The 19,884-nt window shown below is 39.4% G+C and overlaps 2 protein-coding genes across 2 annotated transcripts in view; both read right to left on the reverse strand.

Annotated features, from left to right (window-relative positions):
- The window catches only part of Sgcd (sarcoglycan, delta), a 564,388-nt gene extending 552,909 nt beyond the window's left edge, over positions 1-11,479 (reverse strand). The window contains exon 1 of the mRNA XM_087573563.1: positions 11,394-11,479. The gene's annotated coding sequence lies outside the window, so the exon portion shown is untranslated. The remainder of the gene's footprint in view (positions 1-11,393) is intronic.
- LOC148002838 (uncharacterized) overlaps positions 11,466-19,884 on the reverse strand; it is a 408,840-nt gene continuing 400,421 nt past the window's right edge. The window contains exon 3 of the mRNA XM_087574842.1: positions 11,466-11,556. The gene's annotated coding sequence lies outside the window, so the exon portion shown is untranslated. The remainder of the gene's footprint in view (positions 11,557-19,884) is intronic.

A 19,884-nucleotide genomic window follows, 5' to 3' on the forward strand; every position in this document is an offset into this window, starting at 1 on the left:
TCCAAAGTTGTAGTTTTATTGCTCTGTAGGAGTGGGGTGTTGGTGGTGGTGGTAGTGGTCGTGGGTTTTTGTGTATCAAATTGAAATTTATTAAAAATCCTTCATTGACAGTCTCTTCCTTTAAAATCTTCTATCCAAGTATGTGCCTTCCTACTTTTCTCATTAAAAAATGAGTTGCTTCAATGCTTTGACATAGACTTTTCATCTGTTTGTATCATATTCCTAATTGTACTTTGAATATTAAACTTTCCCAATGTATTACTATAACAATGAGATTAGCAAGAAATCAGGGTGGAGTTCCTTTACATATCTTTCCAAAGAGGATATATTTATTTTCACAGCAAAAATGAAATAGTAAGTTCCAAACAGATTGGCCTAGCTACCTTTCTGAGCTTCTTCAATCATTAAGCACAGTTAACTGCTTCTGCGGCTCTCACTCTACTGATTAACACAGTAACTCCTCTCTGTTTGCTGAAGAACTCTCATAGTTTATGTTTTTAAATAGTGTACATTATCTGTGAATATTAAATGGAAGATTCTAGCTTCACTTGCTCAATTTGGTTCATCTTTAAAATTTACTTTGTTCTTCTTCAATTATAGTTATAACCTAAATCACCTTAATGTGTGTGTGTGTGTATTCTTTGTCCTACATCAATAACCTGTACAAAATGATCACATGCCCCTTTCTCAAAAGTTATCTGCACCTCAGATTCCCTTTATCTTTCCTGTCCTTCTCCCCATTCTGCAGTCATGTGTTGTTTCCTTTTCTTCACTTTCAAGATTTATGACATTTGGTTAACTTCCTTGTGTTAGCTTTATAGGTTGTTTCTAAAGGTGGAAAAGAGAGTTTATTATGATGATATAAATTGTTTATTGGAGAGCCAGGTAATATAGTAGGATGAAAATTATTTTTTCCACAACCTCAGAACATAGAAATGATGAGTCAAATGTATTTATTTTTCCAAATAAGGCATGTATTTTGCTCAAAATCAGGGTACATTTTGTTTGACTTTTTATTTGGATCATGATTTTCTTATCTAGATTTTTCTCTTCAGACATATTTTATCATTGGCTATAGATTAGAGATACAGGTATACTGGCCCAGTATGCAGCCTGAGAGATCTTTCCCAGTTTTTCCTAAAACATAAGACTCTTAGAGTTTGGTAACTTGTTTTAGCCACAGTTTCTAGACCTCCTGCTGAGTTGTGATTGGCCTAGTGGAAATGAAGGTGCTCCAAAGAGGCACTTGTGTCTCTCAGTTGTGTCTGACTATTGAAACAACAAACTAAAGAAAGAGACAATCCCTCAGGAACTTCCTGCTGCATGAAGGAAAAGGTATTAGCCAAAATATCGTTCCCCAGAAAGAGATTTCAGTCTTAGCAACTTCTCAGACCACCTTAATAGGATGGAACTGAAGTCTAGACAAGGATAACTTTATGGTAGATAGGACCACAAGTTCACTAGGACTGCTTAGATATGCAAATCATTGTATTAAACTTCAATTTCACTTGTAAGACTCGGAAGATAGACATGGAGACATCTCTTTGACTGTGTTTCTAGCATGACTGCACTGAATCAAATCTGTCTCTGCTTTCTCCTTTTAATTTGATTCTTTTAAAAGACTTATTAAGATGCGTGACTGGGGTAGGTTGTGACCCCTACCCCAAGTTCTATAACATTTTCTGAAACATCTTCTCAAATATTTAAGAGAGGTTCTTCATGGGGAGAATGATTTTGCAGGTTCCTTAAAAGTGTTTGTTGAACAACCTTTTTAATATACAGGAATATGTTCAGAGTGAACTGTGTGGAGGCTAAATATGTTGATGTAGCAACATGTCATTGTCATGTCCTTACTTGGATTGTGACTTAAAAATCAACTTCTTAAATCCAAGTTTTCCCTCAGAAATTTTGAGACCTTGCTTTCCTATCCTTACTGTTGAATTGCTGATGAAAACCTTGATACTAGTTTTAAGACTTTGTGTGTGAGACATTTTCTCCCCATCTGAGAAAGCCTATCAATTCCTTTCTCTTGGAGTTTTGAAACTAAACAGGTACAAGAGGCACATCTATTTTATATGATGCAGGTCTGGATGTATAAACTCAATCTATTTTCTATGCTCAGTGTGGAAATTAAGCTAAAGCTTCTTTAAGGACTCCTCTTGCCCCAGTCTGTCTAGGACAATCAGAGGTCCTGAGAGGAAGAGGAAAGTTCTAGTGCATGCATCTGATAACCTGCTTTTTTTTATTCTTACTAAATATTCATTTTCTTTTTCCTATATTCCAGGAAATTTATATTCAATTTGTAAGCCTTCCATTAGAGAAACATTTCATAAATAATAGATCCTATTATTCTCTAACACATTACCCTATACTGCTGTCTTGATATTTTAGAATAAATTATCTTTTTTATTATCATTAATGACCATGATAAGATGGACACTATTGAATCCATCATAGTAGCTACTTTAAAAAAAATTACAGAATACCCAAGATACAGTCCACAGTACTCAAAAAGGTCAACAAGCTGAAGAGGCCAAGTGAGGACACATTAGTCCAATTTGGGAGGGAGAAGAAAGCAACCACAAAGGGGGAGGGAAAGGGTTACAGGGGAAGGAAAGGGGATGTCGGTGGGGGAGAGGAGAACATGATCTGGTATTGGGTGGGGGGAAAGAACTAAAGCCCTGAGGGACAGCAGAAAGAATGGAAACAGGTGACCTCAGGAGGAAGGACATTGGGAGGACCCTCCAGAATATAACAAAGACCTGCGAAGTGAGAGACTCTTAGGATTCAAATGGGGGACCCTAGATGAAATGCCATATAGTGAGGAGAGTGAACTTGTAGAGCCCACCTCCAGTAGAAAGACAGGACATCAAGTGAGGGATGGGGTTGCTTTCCCACAGCCAAAACTCTGGCCCATAATTCTTCATGTCTGAAGGAATGGCAGGGATGGAAATGGAGAAGAGACTGAGGAAAGCACGGTCCAGCAACAGGCCCAAAGTGGGATCCAGCCCAAAGGGAGGCCTCAAGACCTGACACTATTACTGATAGTATGGGGCACTCATAAAAAGGGACCTATCATGATTGTCCTCCAAAAGACTCAACAAGCAGCTGCAGCTGCAGCTGCAGCTGCAGCTGCAGATGCTTACACCCAACCAATGAACAGAAGCTGCTGACACCTCTGGTTGAATTAGGAAAAAAATGGAGGAAGCTGAGGAGGAGGGCAGCCCTGTAGAAGGACCAGCAGTCTCAATTAACCTGGGCCTAGGGATCTCTCAGACAACAGATCACCAATCAGGCAGCATACACCAGCTGAGATGAGGCCCCCCAATACATAGACAGCAGAGGACTCCTGGATCTGGGTTCAGTCAGCGAAGATGAGTCTAAACCTCAAGAGATTTGAGGCCCTGGGAAGTTTAGAGGTCTGGTGGGGTGGGTATGGTGGGGACATCCTCGTGGAGACGGGGTGGGGAGCAGAGGGGAGAGAGAGGAGGAGCTATGAGATGTGGAACAGTGGGACGGGGAACTGGGAGTGGAATAAAATCTGGAGTGTAAAAATAAATTAAATAAGAAAACATTTAGTTTCTTTTTTAATGTGTTTAAGTGTTTGCTTGTAGGTATGTCTACATACCACTTACATATGTGGTGCCTGTGGATAACAGAAGAGGATATCTGATTACTCTGGTATTGGAATTGCAGATTATTATGAACCGCCAAACCATGTCGATGTAGCAATCAAACCCAGGTCCTACAAAAGAGCAGCAAGTGCCTTAACCGCTGAGACATCTCTCTAGCCCCCAGATTATCTCTTTTTGCTGTGGTCACATAATATTTACATGTAGTGTTCATATGAATTCTATCATCTCCGTGATTATCTTATCCTGTTTGTCTTGCTAATTAGAAAACATCACCAGTAGGTAATTTATAACAGAGTACATCACCATGCCAGCAACTTTGGTGTCTGGTGAAGGCTGTTCTTTCTGCTTCCCAGAGGGTCCCTCGTTACTGCATTCTCTGGTGGGAATACATCCTATGACCTCTGAGATGAAAGAATAGATCATAGAATAGTCTTTTCAAACTCTGGATCTTCCAGTAAGTGGATCAATTCTATTGAGGACTGCTCAGTCCTGCTCAAATAATTATTGTCCAAAGTACACAGTCTTTACTCAGCTGTACTGAGAAGTGTTCCTTCAAGAATTGTGAGGGGATATAATTATATTAGTTACATTTGTTTTTCTGGGTAAAACAACACAACCAAAAGTAATTTACAGAGGGAGTAGTGCATTTTGGTTTATGGATCCAGAAGGTGTGTCCATAATGACTAATGACAGGGGAAGTATGACAGCAGTATGCCTCATCAGGAAGCTGAGAGATTACATCCAATTGACAAAAAGGAAGGAAGGAAGGAAGGAAGGAAGGAAGGGAGAAAGAAAGAAAGGAAGGAAGAAAGGAAGAAAGGAAGAAAGGAAAAGGATGTATTAGAAGTGGGGCAAGACTATAAACCCTAAATAAACCCTCAAAACCTGGCCCCCCATGATTTACTTCCTCCTATAGGGCTCTACCTCCTTCCTTTACCCCCCAAACAGCACCAAATATTAGAGACTGAGCATTTAAATATATGAGCCAATGGGGAAAACACTGCAAATGTCAGTCAAACTGTAGCATATTGCTTTTCTGCCCACTGCTAGCTGCCTTTTTCTTTCTCTTCTCAACAATGGAGTGAAATTTCTACCATGATAAGACATAACACAAACTCTTTTCTTAAAAACTTACAAGAAAAAAGAATGACTTCTGAAAAGACTAAAGAATTGTAGACTTAAAGATATTTAAAAATGTTAGAGCCCAGAAGTTCAAGCCTTTCCTAGATGACCAAAGGACAGAGGTCACTCTTATACTTGGGTCAGTATCTGGAAGTGGCTATCTGAATAACAGAGGTACAAGCCCACTACGGAAGTGTCTGGCATTCATTTGTGGGAAAGACCTGACTGATGAGCATGATTATAATGAATCTGTCTTCAACAGAAGAGTTGTAAGTCAGGTTTGAAGTCTTCCTGAGATCATGTATTGTGGAGCAACTTCCTCCAAGTTTTAACTACTTTTAATATTCCATCCTGGAAGGAGACTCATGAAGACTCAAGAACTTCTGTAAGCAGACTCATTAAGGCTCATGAAGTTCTAGAAGAGGGCTCATTAAGAGTCAGGAATAAACAACTCATAAGTCTCAAGAAGTCCAAGAGACTTAGCAGATTCATAGACACTTCTCTGAAGTTATACAAGTAGTAATGTTTGCTGAGGTACCTGGTCCACTGCCTGCAATTTATGTGGAATCCTCAAAATTGCAAGTCTAGTGAGTCCTCACACAGGCTAGGTGAACTTTCAATGATCAAACTATCTTTGAGTCATTCATATTCTTATACATAGCTACTAACTCAAACTCCCATACACCCATACTAGCTCATCCATGTTGGACTTTAGGGATATCATTACTTTGGTCTGTCATCAGCTCTCTGTCTGAAATGAATATATGTTTATTCACATCTTCCCAGAAATAAACAAGTGTTGATTAACATCATTAATAAGATATACATTTACTGAGTTGAAATTTTCAATCTGTATTTCCTTAGAAACAAAACAACTCTTGGTGGAATTGCAGCTGGAAACTTAAAATGGCTGCTTCAAGGAGAGAGAGATTTAACTTGTAAATAAGATCTAAATCTGTCCAAGATTCTCAATGCGCAATAGCACACACTTTTGTTAAGTTTCAAAGGCCTTGAGTAAAATTCAGCAGGAGTAAACAGTCAGGCAGCAAAACACAAGCTCAAGGGGAAAACCACAAATCTTTTCTCCAGTAACTGTCAAAAGGAGATGATGATTCCTCCTAAAATGGTAGCTGCTTACATTATGAAAAACTAAAATAAAAAAATAGCGAAGGCAAAAATGGTGCTTTCCCCTGGGAAGTGGGATTATAGAATATTAAAACAGGTTCTGTAAAGGCTTCAGGGGTTCCTGAACACACCCAGAGATAGAGTTTGGTCTGCTAGGGGCCTGTTAAGAATCAATACAGAGATTGTGTCAGAGAACACTGTATTGCAGAAGAGGGTTTAAAGGAAGCAACCTCCACTTCAGTTCCTAAATGATAAAATAAGGAGAGCCTTGTAAGAGGTGTGGTTGAAAAATGGGGAAAAATGAGGTTGGGACTACACAGATGTAAAGATGAAGTGATGACCGTCAGCAGACATTATGACTGTATTATAAAGATTACAATTATTTTCTATCACTCTGTACAGAATAAATGCTAAAAACCCATACAAAGTCTTCTGTAGAGTTCACTTAAAGTTTTTTAAGATTTAATTTTTCTTTTTTGACTCTGTGTGTGTGTGTGTGTGTGTGTGTGTGTGTGTGTGCATGCGTGCATGTATGTGTGTACATGAATACAGGTGTGTAGTAGAAGACGTGTGCCAGATACTGTGGAGCTGGAGTTACAGATAATTGAGAGACACATGATCTGTGCTCTGAGAACCAAACTTGGCTCCTCTAGAAGATCAGCAAGTAGTCTCAATTGCTGGTCATCAATCTACACCCCATATAAAGTTCTCTATGTTCTTTTGTTTGAAATTTCATATCACATGTTTGAATTGACTCTTATATGGTTATTATGTGTACTCAAAGTATGGTCATATATAATCATTAAGTACCAATTCACTTGAAATAAAAGGAAACTGTAACAGGTAAGGTCCAATTCTTTGACATTGCAACATGATGTCATTTACAAATTATACACACAAAAGCTATTCAATCAACTTACAAAAAAATCACACACACACACACACACACACACACACACACACACACAAATCTTTAAGTTATGATTCTGGCCACAGTTAGAGGTATCCTCTGCTACATCTACCTAGCAGTCCTTGTGTTGGACAAGCCTTCAGGGCATCCTCAGTTTTATCTGATAAAAGGATGTATTTTGTGGATGAGGAAACTAAAGAACCCAACAAAAGGATAAATGTAATATAGATATGATATGATATGATATGATATATATGATACGATAAACCTCAACACAGTTATTGGCTCCTAGTAGGTGTTCGGTATATGTCACTCAGACAGAGGCAGGCAAACAGCTATAGAAAGCAGCATTTGGAGTTATCAATTCCGGTTCTTCTATTTTATTCATCCTCTCATATTTGACACTAAGATATTTATTAGCTAATAATGTGCAACTTCAATGCATGATGAAGTTCAGGGGAGACTCAGTGAAACCCATAGAAAACATGAGTGGAAGGTGTCCACAAAACTTGGTAAGTTAGTCCAAGTTCTGCTGCATTGATGGTGGGGAATAGAAACTATAGGAAACACCAATTCCACATGGTGGGGAAACACAGCTGTCCAAGTGCAAACTAGCATAAGGCTGTACCAATGTGAGCCATCACAAAGAGGGAGCACAACACACACACACACACACACACACACACACACACACACACACACACACACACACCTCCCTTCTGAGTCAGCCATAACCCTTCTCTGAATGATGACTGGCAGAAACAATAATAAAACCTATCCCAAAAGGCAGCTTTTCATTTTGCCTTTGATACTCTTGGAGGTACACGGAGCCTTTGTACCAAGGGAGCAGGTTGGGAATAGACTAATTAATTTGTCAATATCATGCTCTGAAAGCTTGCACACATTTGCAGTTTTTCTGGCTTTTAAATTATACCCTGGGAATCAAAACTTTGAAAAGCCCAGCTAAAATAATGAAGGATTCCGAAATCACATGAAAAACGGTTATGACAGTGAGGCAAATGGTGGAGGTTTACAAAGGAGCTGAGCTCTTCAACATCCCGAGACAATTAACCTTGCTGGTATGTGTTAAACATGCTAAACAGTTCCAGGCTCCCTTGGGTCCCTCTGGATAGATAAAGTGTAACATTCATACTTAATGACAGGTTTTTTTTTCTCAAAATCATTTCCTATGTATTAATTAAATGCCCTTCTCTTTCCTTTGCCAAAAGTGTCTGTCGACTTCATTCAGAGCATCGAAATTCTCACAATGAAACCAATACCATTTTTAGAAAATAATGTTTTGCATTCAGCCGAAAAGGAGTGAATTTCACACCTACAAACAAAGATTCAGAGGGGCCCCATACTTGCATCAAGGAATCATGGTATTCTTTTCCATAGGTGTGCTACTGCTTACTTTACATGTAGGAAGATGGGTGGCTTGGGATGAAGCTAGAACAGCCTAACTTCAAGGCTCTCCATATACTGGCCCTCTTCTGCCACTGTTCCTGAAAAAATGGTCTAATGGTCCAATGAGATAATGAACCTCAAAGACAGGAGTGATATTTACCATTAACTTGGTATTTTTTCCCTACATACTAATAGAATATAGAATTCATTTACTTAAAGACTGCTATCCCTAACTGGAGATTAAGGAAGCCTCTTCTAGAGGACTGCTTCTGTACATCTAATCTGTAATAAAGATAGCTAATCCTGAATGAAGTCATACGAAATAACCTTACGGTTCTGTGTGTGAAAAAGCAGTGTGTACTGGGACTTGTTATGTTACTTTTCTAAGAGTCACTTTGTGTATATGTGAAATATGGATGGCAGCACCTATCTCAGAGGGCCGTGTCTTTGTCTCTCCTTTGCAGTGGATGTGAGTAACGGAGTTTCACTCCGTAGCCCAGACTGCCCTCGGAATGTATATGCACTCCAAACTGAGATGACATTGATGCTACGAGCTTATGGAACACACTTTAGAAAATACTGATTCTGGATAATTAAATGACCTTTCTAATGTTCAAACACAGACTATGATTTGCTTTTAATTATTCTTCTCCTAGAGCCATTAATTTACACTTTCTGTCTTCACACGAAGAGACATTTGAGGACCTCTCCAATATGCCAAACCATGGGTATCCATGGAGGACTGTGTTAGATGGCTGGTGCCCACACCATCTCAGGCTACTCTACCAACCTGGAAAGGACATTTTGGTTTTGTGCACGTGCACACACAGGAGTGTGTGTGTGTGTGTGTGTGTGAGAGTGTGAGTGTTTGTGTGTGTATGAATGTGTGTGTGTTTGTGTGTGTGAGTGTTTGTGTGCGTATGAATGTGTGTGTGTTTGTGTGTATATGTATCTGTGTATACATGTATATATGTATATACATATATGTATGCATTTGTGTGTATATGTGTATATACATGTATCTGTATATATGTGTATATGTATCTGTATATATATTTATATGTATGTGTGTATGCATGTATATGTGTATGTGTGTGATCAAGTGAATAGATTCCCTCAATAAACATACACCACATAGCAGAAAATCCCTCATATCTTTGTGAAGAAAGAGAGTTTATTTTACCTTTACCAGTCTATTGCTATCTAAAGAGAGAACATTTTTATAGGCAAGAGCTCTAAAACTTTGCTGAATTTATGTCTTAAGTGGCTGGCATATAGAACATAGACATTCTGAATTAAAGATCAACACTCAAAATATGGAACTCAGTCAAAATCCCAACCCCATGGATAGACTAAGATAGAGAAGCAATAACACATGTTTTATCTCTCTTCTCTGGTCAACCAACGTGTGTGAGCAAAGACAACTGCAGCCACGGATGCACATCTATTGCAGAGCACATCTCTACTCAGGTGAGGACTCTAAAACAGAAGACTGTGTATATGCATGACACCTTTCAGATCGTTAAATTATTAATTTGGCCTTTATAATCATGTTAATGAGACATGAGTTCCTAATAAGTATTTAATGGTGAACCGTTTTAAAGATACCCTGTGATGGAAAAACAAAAAGAAACTACACATATGTATGAACAAAAAAAATGCTGCTGAGAAAGAAGGCATGATTTATTAATTCACATAGTTCTGCCTTCATCTCTCAGATGTATTTTGGTTTCTTAGAGGTATATGAGTCATATGACAATCAGAGACTTAACATGTCTTTGCTGGCATTTGGAAATAGCAGGTGCTAAGTATATATGCTTCACTATCAACAGAGCATTCGCTCACAAACTGAAAGTAAGCATCACACTTACTGCAGCACAGAGAAATACAGGTGATGGCAGACTGTACCTAAAGCTAACTTGATTCTTATTAGGGCAATTCCTCTACCTCTTCTGAGTGCCTGGCCTAAGGGAGTTTCACCGTGCCACAAGAAGGGGGACAACCCTACAACTAGCCAACTTGTTTTCCTAGCTCCCAAGATTATCTATCTTTTTTTCTTCACACACACACACACACACACACACACACACACACACACACGGAGAGAGAGAGAGAGAGAGAGAGAGAGAGAGAGAGAGAGAGAGAGAGAGAGAGAGAGAGAAGTCTCAAAGAATAGGAAATAAGGTACCAGTAGATTTTTCTAAGACACTTTACAACATTCCCTGGATATGACATAGGCACCTGTTAAACCATTTTCCCCAGGGACAAATGTGACCCCTACCCTTCTATACAAATAAACATATAAACTGGAATTTTAATAAGGCTGAACAGATTCTGGACCCTGAACCCATCAGCCTCAGGAAACTTTCCATTTATCTCCTCTCTGGCTTCCTGGAACAGAAATCCTATCCCACATGGTTGTCATGAAATGTACAGACATTTTTGCAAATATCATAAGGAAGTAGCTGATTCACCATACTTATAAATTATTGTTCCAGTTATTCTTTCTTTCTTTATTCTTTCTTGGCACCCTCCATATGTACAAACATAAGGATTTGTATATTCCGAGTGGTATGTACACACTGACAAGCAATTAGATGTACATCCAAAAATTATTTACATTGTAAATAAGTTTACATAAAAGCCTATAAGCATACATACTTCATTGATTACCCTTTAATTACTATAAGCATGGTATTTATGATTTTAAAAACTATGGGAGCCTTTTGACTCAAACTTATAGTCTGCCCCAGTGTAGGCACATCCTCTATATTCTGGCCCTTTCCAGTGAATTTAAGAAAGAAAACTTTATCAGCAGCTTCCCTTAGACATGGAAATAAATAGTTATAAATCAGTAGAATAATATATTTACTTATGTCTTTTAGGACATAGACATCTACAACAATTTTACCTTTCTCTCTATTTTACATCTGCCCAATTCTCTGTCTACTTTGTCATACCCATACTGCCTTGTGCCTAACATGTTGGAACAATGCAGCCCTCACTCAGTTTCACCTATTGTACCTTGGTCTATCCCAGCACATTACATAAAGATAAAGATATTCTTTAAAAGGGAAAAGATACACAGAAAAGCAAAGGCAGTGTGTGTGGGGGGGGGTAAATCAATAAAATAAATCATTAAAATGTATCACATTTGTCTTAAAAATTAAAAAGTTAAAAGTGCACATTCATACCTTTTTAGTCTTAATCTTCTTTAATCTTAGACTCAAATGTCAGAGCAACATTGGGATGAAGTAGTGTCCTCAGGCCCCCACCACAGCAACAATGTCCTTAACTTCCACACAGGATCCAGGGTAGCAGTCTCCAAGTTTCTGAGGATAGCGGGTTCTTCTATGTCTATGAAAAGACAAGAGCAATATTCAAACACTCAAAACAGATATCAGCAAGGTTCTAGAAACTAAATGACATCTCTTAAATGATAATGCAGAATTCAGCATTGAGTGATCAAAAACATCACCTCCAACCTGACCATGCATACACACCACACCATGAGCACCATCAACGACACCATTACTATAACCATGTCCACAAGCACCATGACTACACTGCCATCCTGACCACTCCCCCCAGCACCAGTACAAGTAGCATCAGCGCCAGCACCGACAGTTCTCACTGGCATCACCCCTACCACCAAGTAATTATAGTATTATACTTGAAAAGATTTTTCTGAGTGCACAACAATACTCATTTGCTCATCTGTTCTAAAGGGAAAGCAAAGATTGGAGAGAAGTTATTTTCCATGATGACACTGGTTTGGTATGAATATCTCTTTAATAAAGAGTATGTGCTTATCCAGGTTCTATGACCAAGTGACACCAATGGATCAAGAATATCACTCCATCTCTATACATTCTACTCATTTGCATCTAAGGTAGAGCAAGGACCTGTTACCACTGGCCACTCCATCATGGGTACCTCCAGGATATCATTGCAACTTCCTTGGTTCTAATGTAAGGACACTTTGCTACCCAGTCCTAAGCTTCCTTTCTATGCACACTTTCACTGGGTGCCTCTTCTAGTCCTTTGAGTTGAGTTGTCATATTCTCAAGTTTGAGTTTGTCTCGAGCCCTAGATAAGCTCCTCAAGTCCAAATTCCCTCTTCCCAAGTTCTTAAATGTTCCAAGATGGTCGAGAATGAGGCAGACGTTAGCCTTTCACTATCAGCCTACTCTGTCCCTCATACCTTTCCAGCATACCTACTAAGATGTTTGAACCTTTTCAACTTAACACTGACATTGCTTTAAACTAGGTGAGGTCTTTTTAAATTCAAAAATTTTCATCTTTGCTTGGTTCCTACCTCGCCTGTGTGGCTCTTATAAACACCTACATGAAATCATAAACCCTACCACATCTCTCATTCATCTTTCTGTTTAAACCCAGGGAAGTTTTCCTGTTACATTAAACATTTACTCGTTTTCTACTTAGTTTTCCACATCAAAACATAGATCCTATGTGTATAAGGATCACTGTTTCTTGTATTTTAAACACATATACATGTTTAAACCTAGCATGTATTCTACACCCTAGCTAGTGCACAAGAGTGGAACACACTATTTGAGTGAATGAATTAAGTCTTTCCAAGGACCATTCAGAGAGTGTCAGTACATGACTGGATCTCAAAGTGTCCTGTCTCCATTAATCCTGCAAATGATATGACAATGGCAACGTGAATGACTTTCAGTGTTAAGCTTAGAAAATGGCTGTAAGTGGCCTGGCATGTGACACAAATATTTATTACACATATCAATAGATATGATATAAATGAAAATTCTAAGTACCTACTTCTTAGAAACGAAAGATTACATAATGCATATACCTAGATGCCCTGCTCCTACTATGAGCATAACTTTGTCTTTTCTATTTTCTCTGCCATTTCTCCCATGCCATTGCCTTTATCCTTTTCTGTAGTCTCAATCCATACTTTCGTGAGGGAGCGGGTATGAGAAAGAATGAGTCCAGGGCTATATGAAAGATTTGCTTAGGATGGAAAGTGTCGGAGCGGAGTTCAAAGGATTTTGCATCTGAAGCCAATTGCTCATTAGTTTTCTTTGTGTTTGGTATGGTGCCTTCCCCTTGGGACTCTATTTTCTCACTGGGCTAAACTACAGGTCATCAACCATTTTAAACTACAAAAACAAAATGTTTTCCATACTGCTTTAATAATGGGATTTTGTTGTTTTCAGAAGTCTATGATTAGCTAACAAATAGAGTACAGTGCTTCAAAAAATATCTATAGAAGTATCCTGACACCTTGGCAAATTACATCATATCCCAGTATCAAAAAGTTAGATATCTCTGACAGAAGTTTGTCTAAGCAGAGGTCTAATAGCTTCATCTGTCACTATGAAATTTTTTTGCCTTCTGTGAATATCAAGGCATTCAGATTTTTCTCAGGCATAATTTTTTCTATAAATGTATCCTTTAAGATGCTTATGATGGGGGTTGGGGATTTGGCTCAGTGGTAGAGCACTTGCCTAGCAACCGCAAGGCCCTGGGTTCGGTCCCCAGCTCCGAAAAAAAGAAAAAAAAAAGATGCTTATGATGAAGAGGTGGCCACAGACATATATCATTCTCTATTGTGATGATGGACATCTTCAACTGGTTTTATTTCTTTTGCCCATTGAAGTCATGTAGTCTACATGAGATATGACCTCATGCTCCTTCATTACATCCCCCTCCCCCATTGTCTGTCTCTTTTCCATCTCCTGTGGAATGGAAGTGCTTCTGCGGCTTAAAACGACTCTAGGCAACTTTCTGTGCAACACCAGCAGATATGTGATATTACTCTGCCTGCCCTCATATTGGGGCAGTTGAAGAAACCACATTATAAGAGTCAACTTTCCTGGTTCACTTCATTTCTTCTTGCTGATACCCAGTAATTTAGGGGTGATCTTGGCCATGGTTTTTGTAAGAAGCTCATAATCAACTTGTCACAGCTTTAATTATTCCTGCATTTCCAAAGCCTAGGAGCACAACTTCAGAAGGCAAACAATGTTATATTTCAGAATAATGATACACAGGAAGCTGTTAAATAGATACTTGTGGAGCCCAGTCTCAGGTCCATCTAAATGCATCTTTGTTTCCTTTTCCCAAGATCTGTTAGGGATGGTCTGTGTTGGGATGGAAACAACATAAAAGAATATAACATTTTAAAAAACTTAGTTAGAGCTGACCTAAGCAATAGGTAAGGTTCTTCAGAGCGAAAATAAATGGCAATCCATCTTAGATGAGGTAAGGTTATGCTCAGAAGTATATTGACTGAGCACATGTTCCCTGGGAACATACTGCTTGCTGTGCATTTTATTAAAGGCTGGGAACACAGTAGAAACCACCATAGACTCACTGTGACTTTGTGACGCCTTCACTCCTAATACTATAATTCAGGCTTTGTAATTTCCTAACTTCTGCCCAGATGTGCCAAGTGTGACAAATTCCACCCCTTCCCCACAGATTCTCCATTATTTTATGTGGTAATGAGTGATGTGAGGACTTAAATATCTCAAATCTTGACAAGCATATTAAATGTTTGAAGAGAGGCAATTCTAGATGTCCTTTCCCTTTTGTGGATGTCTTTGCCTGTTTCGTTTCCTTCTCTATTCCTCTTCCCTAATCCTTCTCTCCCTCCCCTTCTCTATGTCCTGTCTCCTTAACCTTTGAAGATAGATTCTTAGTCGGTCAGGCTAGTTTTGAATTCACTCTGTAGCCCAAAAATCTCTTGAACTCGTGATCATCCTGCCTCTGTCTCCAAATAGCTAAGTTACAGGATTGAAGGGCTGTGCAACCCGACCATGTTAATTATGGCCTTCCTTAGATACATGTTTATTTCATGAGCATGCTCACCAGACCTAATTCAACACACACTTCTGTTCTGGGTTTTCGTTATGAAGCCAAAAGCACAAAAGCACTCTACTGAGATGTTCCACGGTACAATAAAAAGTTCCAGTCTAAGTTTCAGAAATCAGCATCTCTGAAATCCATGGAAAGTTGCTAATCTTGTCATATAGCAAAATAAACTGAGAAGCACATGCTGGGGGTATTGACAAAATCATTAATGTCAGGAAAAAAGCCACAAATATTTTCTTAATTGCCAGTATTTCCCAGGGTGGAAACCTAGTCATAGAGGAAAGTGGCATCTCGCCTGGTGGGCAGCCTTGCGTGCTCCAGAGGACATGTCACTCCTCAAGAGGTATCAGTTAGTGGCTGCTCTGAGAGCAGTGTGAACCACACCTCTTTAATGGCTGGGTTGCCTTAAAAATGATCCCCTGTGAAGATAACACATACACATGAACCAAGCCACAGATCCAAGTGCACCCGGACATACTTGTCAGGAAAAGCACGTAACAGAGGTGTTAGCAGCTCAGAACCTGTAATGATCAAGAGTGTGGGATGGAAATGGATTAGAGTAAATGGTAAAATTCAAATTTCAACTCACAATTTTCCGTTTAAAATCGTGCTAACAGGGACTGCTGCCCAAAATACTCACCTCCCCAAAAGTATGGTCTCAGATGTGCTCTATAAGTATACAAGATTTTCTCTCTTATACCGTCCTCCACATTGCCAGCTATGATTCATAGTATGTGTATATGTTTGATAGTATTACTACCATCTATATAGAGAAAGCATTGAGTTTAGAAACTTTAATGGTTCTGATTGTAATCAAATAAATAAAACCATGATAGTGTCGGGATTCAAATTCAGAAATGACCCCAAATAATTATTCACCAAGTACTCTGAGAATCAGTAGACTGCCTCCAATATTTCATTTCTCATTAACTCTAGGTCTGACACTCCATAATGTCACAAGTCTGACAAAAGTTGGCAGTGCTCAGAGACACAACTGAAAACTGACCTGCTTGATCCCTATGGATAGGAGAAAAGGCATCCAGGCAGGACAGGGTCTATTTTCCCCCAAAAGTTCTGGAAGTATCTCTGAATTGGTATCACCCCAAGTAGCAATGACAGCATTATGTGTCATTCAATTATATCTATGGGTAGACTGATTACATCTTGGACCAAGTGAGATTACTGAAACAATTCTGGGTATAGCAAACATAACTCTTTAGGAATCTAAATCCTCAACTATACAGCTGGAGTGGCAGTTGGGGCTGTGTACAATAAGAAAGTCCTTGCCTCCTAGTTAGATATGTCTCGCACTGCTAGGATATAGCAAAATGACATAGCTGATGGGCTTTAAGGGTTAAAAGCAACAGTGACTATAGGGTGCCTGAGAGCTTGTCAATACAGTAAGACCTTATTTCTTACCTAGTTAACCTTTTTAAATTGGGTGGTGAAATTAAAAGGATTCGGGAAGAAAAGCTACTGCGTGTTATAATGAGATTCCAGGGAATTTCCTGGTACTGGGCTAAGTAGGCCCTGATCTATAGAGTCGTTTTTGATAATGAAACATGTTTATCATGTCTATAAAGTGGGTTGGAAACTGATGGTCTTTTGGCAATAATCACAATAGCCTGGAAGATCAGATCTTAAAACTAAGCATGCAAAGAAACATGGCACCGCTTACCCTTCGCGGTACGTACGCCCAACACCCTTATCACATAAACTGTGCTCACTGCTGTGGTGGTTTGAATAGAAATGGCCCCGCAGAATCCTGTGGTTGAATGTATGTCCCATAAATAATGGCACTATTAGAAGGTTCCACTTCGTTAGAGGAAAGGGTGGAACTTGGGGGCCTCAGAAGCTCAAGTCTTCTCTCACTGCTGCTTTTGGATCAAGATGCAGAGCTCTAAGCTCCTTCTCCAGCACTTGTCTCACTACATGCCACCATACCTTATGCCATGACAATAATAAATGAAACTTCTGGAACTCTAAGCTCCAATTAAATGTTTTCTTTTTCATAAGAGTTGCTATGGCCATTGTGACTTTTCACAGCAATAAAACCCTAACTAAGACAGTTACCCAGAAATACAAGTCACTTTTATTCCAACCATTTGTTGATGTAGACGTAGTCAGTGTGTCCATTCTAACAGAGGATAAATGAGTCCTTGTTTGCAATATTCATGGAATGAGTCATACCATTGTTGGAAGTACCAACACAGTTGAACTTCAGTGTTTTCTCATGAAGTCCTCCAAAAACAAAAAATCCACATGTGCCTGGGCAACAGCTCACGAGTTATATGCCAACAATGTTTGTAGTGGTAGCAATGTTACTCTTCCTGACCTGAAAACCAGACACTAATGTTTCTATCAAGCCTCAAACTCAGAGGGTAGCTGACTTTGTCATCCTCTCCTTATTTGTCAGCAGAGAAAAACAGTCAGATGACACACTTAGAGAGACAATGATTAAGGGACTGGGTGATGAGCAGTGGTTTTCCACATCTCTATACATTCAATGCAACAGAGACCCTAATCAGGATCATTTACATCAACACAGTTCAGCACCATCTCATTCCAAAAACACTGGCTTCTGATCTCCTGTCCTTGATGACAAAGGTACGTCAGAGTGTCAATGTTACTGCTGAGAACACACAAGAAGATCCTCATTCTCAGAAGCTGTCAAGTAGGGCTGTGGTTTTGCCTTGGTGGCATAAAATTCAAAGGTGCACTTGGATAAGTATTAGAGCTCTGACTGAGTATAAGGTTGATTGTTTGTTCTCTGGCATCCTTGGTCATGTTATTTACTTCCAGGGCTCATTTGCAATAAAAAAACTAGAAAAGCTAGAAAAACAAACTCAAATGTCTCCTTGTGAAATCAACTTCTAAACAAAATAGGAGAGTCAAATTAGCCCAAGCCTCTAGTCCCAGCACTTTAGAAGAGGCAGAGACAGGAGCAACTCAGGTTCAAACCCCAGGATCGGCTGAAACACATAGTAAGATTCCTTCTCAAATGAGAGACACAAGGAAAACCACATCCAGCAAGGAATGAAGGATGCAAGTGTTTGCTGCTAATGTTGTCCAGTGATGGACAGGATTGATTGTATTTTCATAAAGCTTAAAGAGTGAAGCCAGTTTATTTTCTAACCAAAGGAAGAAAACAGGATCCTGCCATCAGAGAACACGGAGGTACAACCAAATATACAAACTCTGTAGAGTTGAACAGAAGTTTACTAAAACTAAAGAGAATCTTTCTGAGGCCATGAATGAACAGGTTTGTACCATGTCTGAGACTGAATTTTCTTTCCTGTTAAATGGGTAAATAAAACCTTAATTCTTTCACAGAAATTTTAGGATGGTAGGTTATAGGGCATCCAGGGAATGACTCAGTGGTAGACTATGAGCTAAACATGCACAGGAGGCTGGGTACATCCCTAATACCAAAATCACACAGACAGACAGATGCATGTGCACATACATGTGCATGTGCTCTTGCACGCAAGTATACACACACACACACACACACACACACACACACCCAAAACCCACAAGAACACTGTAGTAGATATGGTGTGTGTTTGTTATTGAACTACCAAATACCTTAGCACGTGAGAGCATGTATTCTGGTTTGTAATGATCTCATTGAGTGATGGAAGTGAGCATGCGCTCCCATCCATTGTGATAATTCATATCTGTGCACAGACATAAGATAATGACCGATGCTGGCAGACTTCACTGACTGATGTCTGAACAAAGCTACTCCATTTCCTCGCTGAGTGGGTAGCAGACAGGAAGGCAGCTCTGCAGTAAATGAGTCTCCACACCGACAGGAGGAGTAAGCATGGAATCTGAAGAGAAGGGTGGGATTACTGGCTCACCCCAAGTCCTTATATAAAGCACTGTGGTTACTTGTGGCCAACCAGCCTCAGAAACTACAAGTCGTTGAGCTTGAATTTTCTCATACAGTTTGTCTAGAACAGGGGAGTAGTACAGAGAGATCAGGACCCGGTGGTAATTTGTATGGCAGAGTGGAGCGTGAGTCTGAACTCAGAATTGTTAAGATCAGGACTGTGCTTCAGTCCCTGGGATATATACACGTTTCTACTGAGGACTGCTGCTGCTGGACAGAGATTCTGCCTTTTCTCTCTTGTAGACTCCCTATAATAAAATATTTTTTTCTAAAACTCATGCTCCGTTGTCTGTAAATTTTATTCCTTGAAGTTGTAAGAACCCCAAAGGCACTAGCTTAGGGTAGTTTTGGTGGCCATAAATTTCCAGTACCCTAGCTCCATGAGGCCAGCACAACAGGCAAGACAGATTTCATGACTTGCAAAGACAAGCTTTCATACCATTCTCTAGGGTATAGAAAACACGCAACCTGAATCAATTCAAGCTGCCAGCTATAAATCCCGGTTTCTTGAGAGCTCCAGTTATAAGAAACACACTGTGCATTAAGCCACAGAGATGAAAAAAGCTATGTCAGACCGTGAGACAAGCTCACTCACTTCTATAGAGAAGCTATATGGAAAGTAATGAACAGATGAGGATCCTACAGTATAAAAGAGGTTCACTAGATCTTGCAGTCAATTAGTGAGTGTGTGTGCATGTGTGTGTGTGCATGGGTAAGGGATTATATGTGTACACATTCTTGTGTGTAAATGGAGGTACATATGTGACAATTCAGAAGACATTCTCTGGGGCCATTCTCCCCTTCCACCTTATTGGAGACAACTGTCTCTGTTTTCTTTTCTGCATACGGCAGAATGGACAGCCTATAAGCTTCCATATTTCTTCTGTCTCATCTTCCCATTTCCCATAGGAGACCAGACTGCT

This window comes from Rattus norvegicus, chromosome 10, assembly GCF_021556685.1.
Source record: "Rattus norvegicus strain SHRSP/BbbUtx chromosome 10, alternate assembly SHRSP_T2T, whole genome shotgun sequence".
In the NCBI taxonomy this organism is placed as follows: Eukaryota; Metazoa; Chordata; class Mammalia; order Rodentia; family Muridae; genus Rattus; species Rattus norvegicus.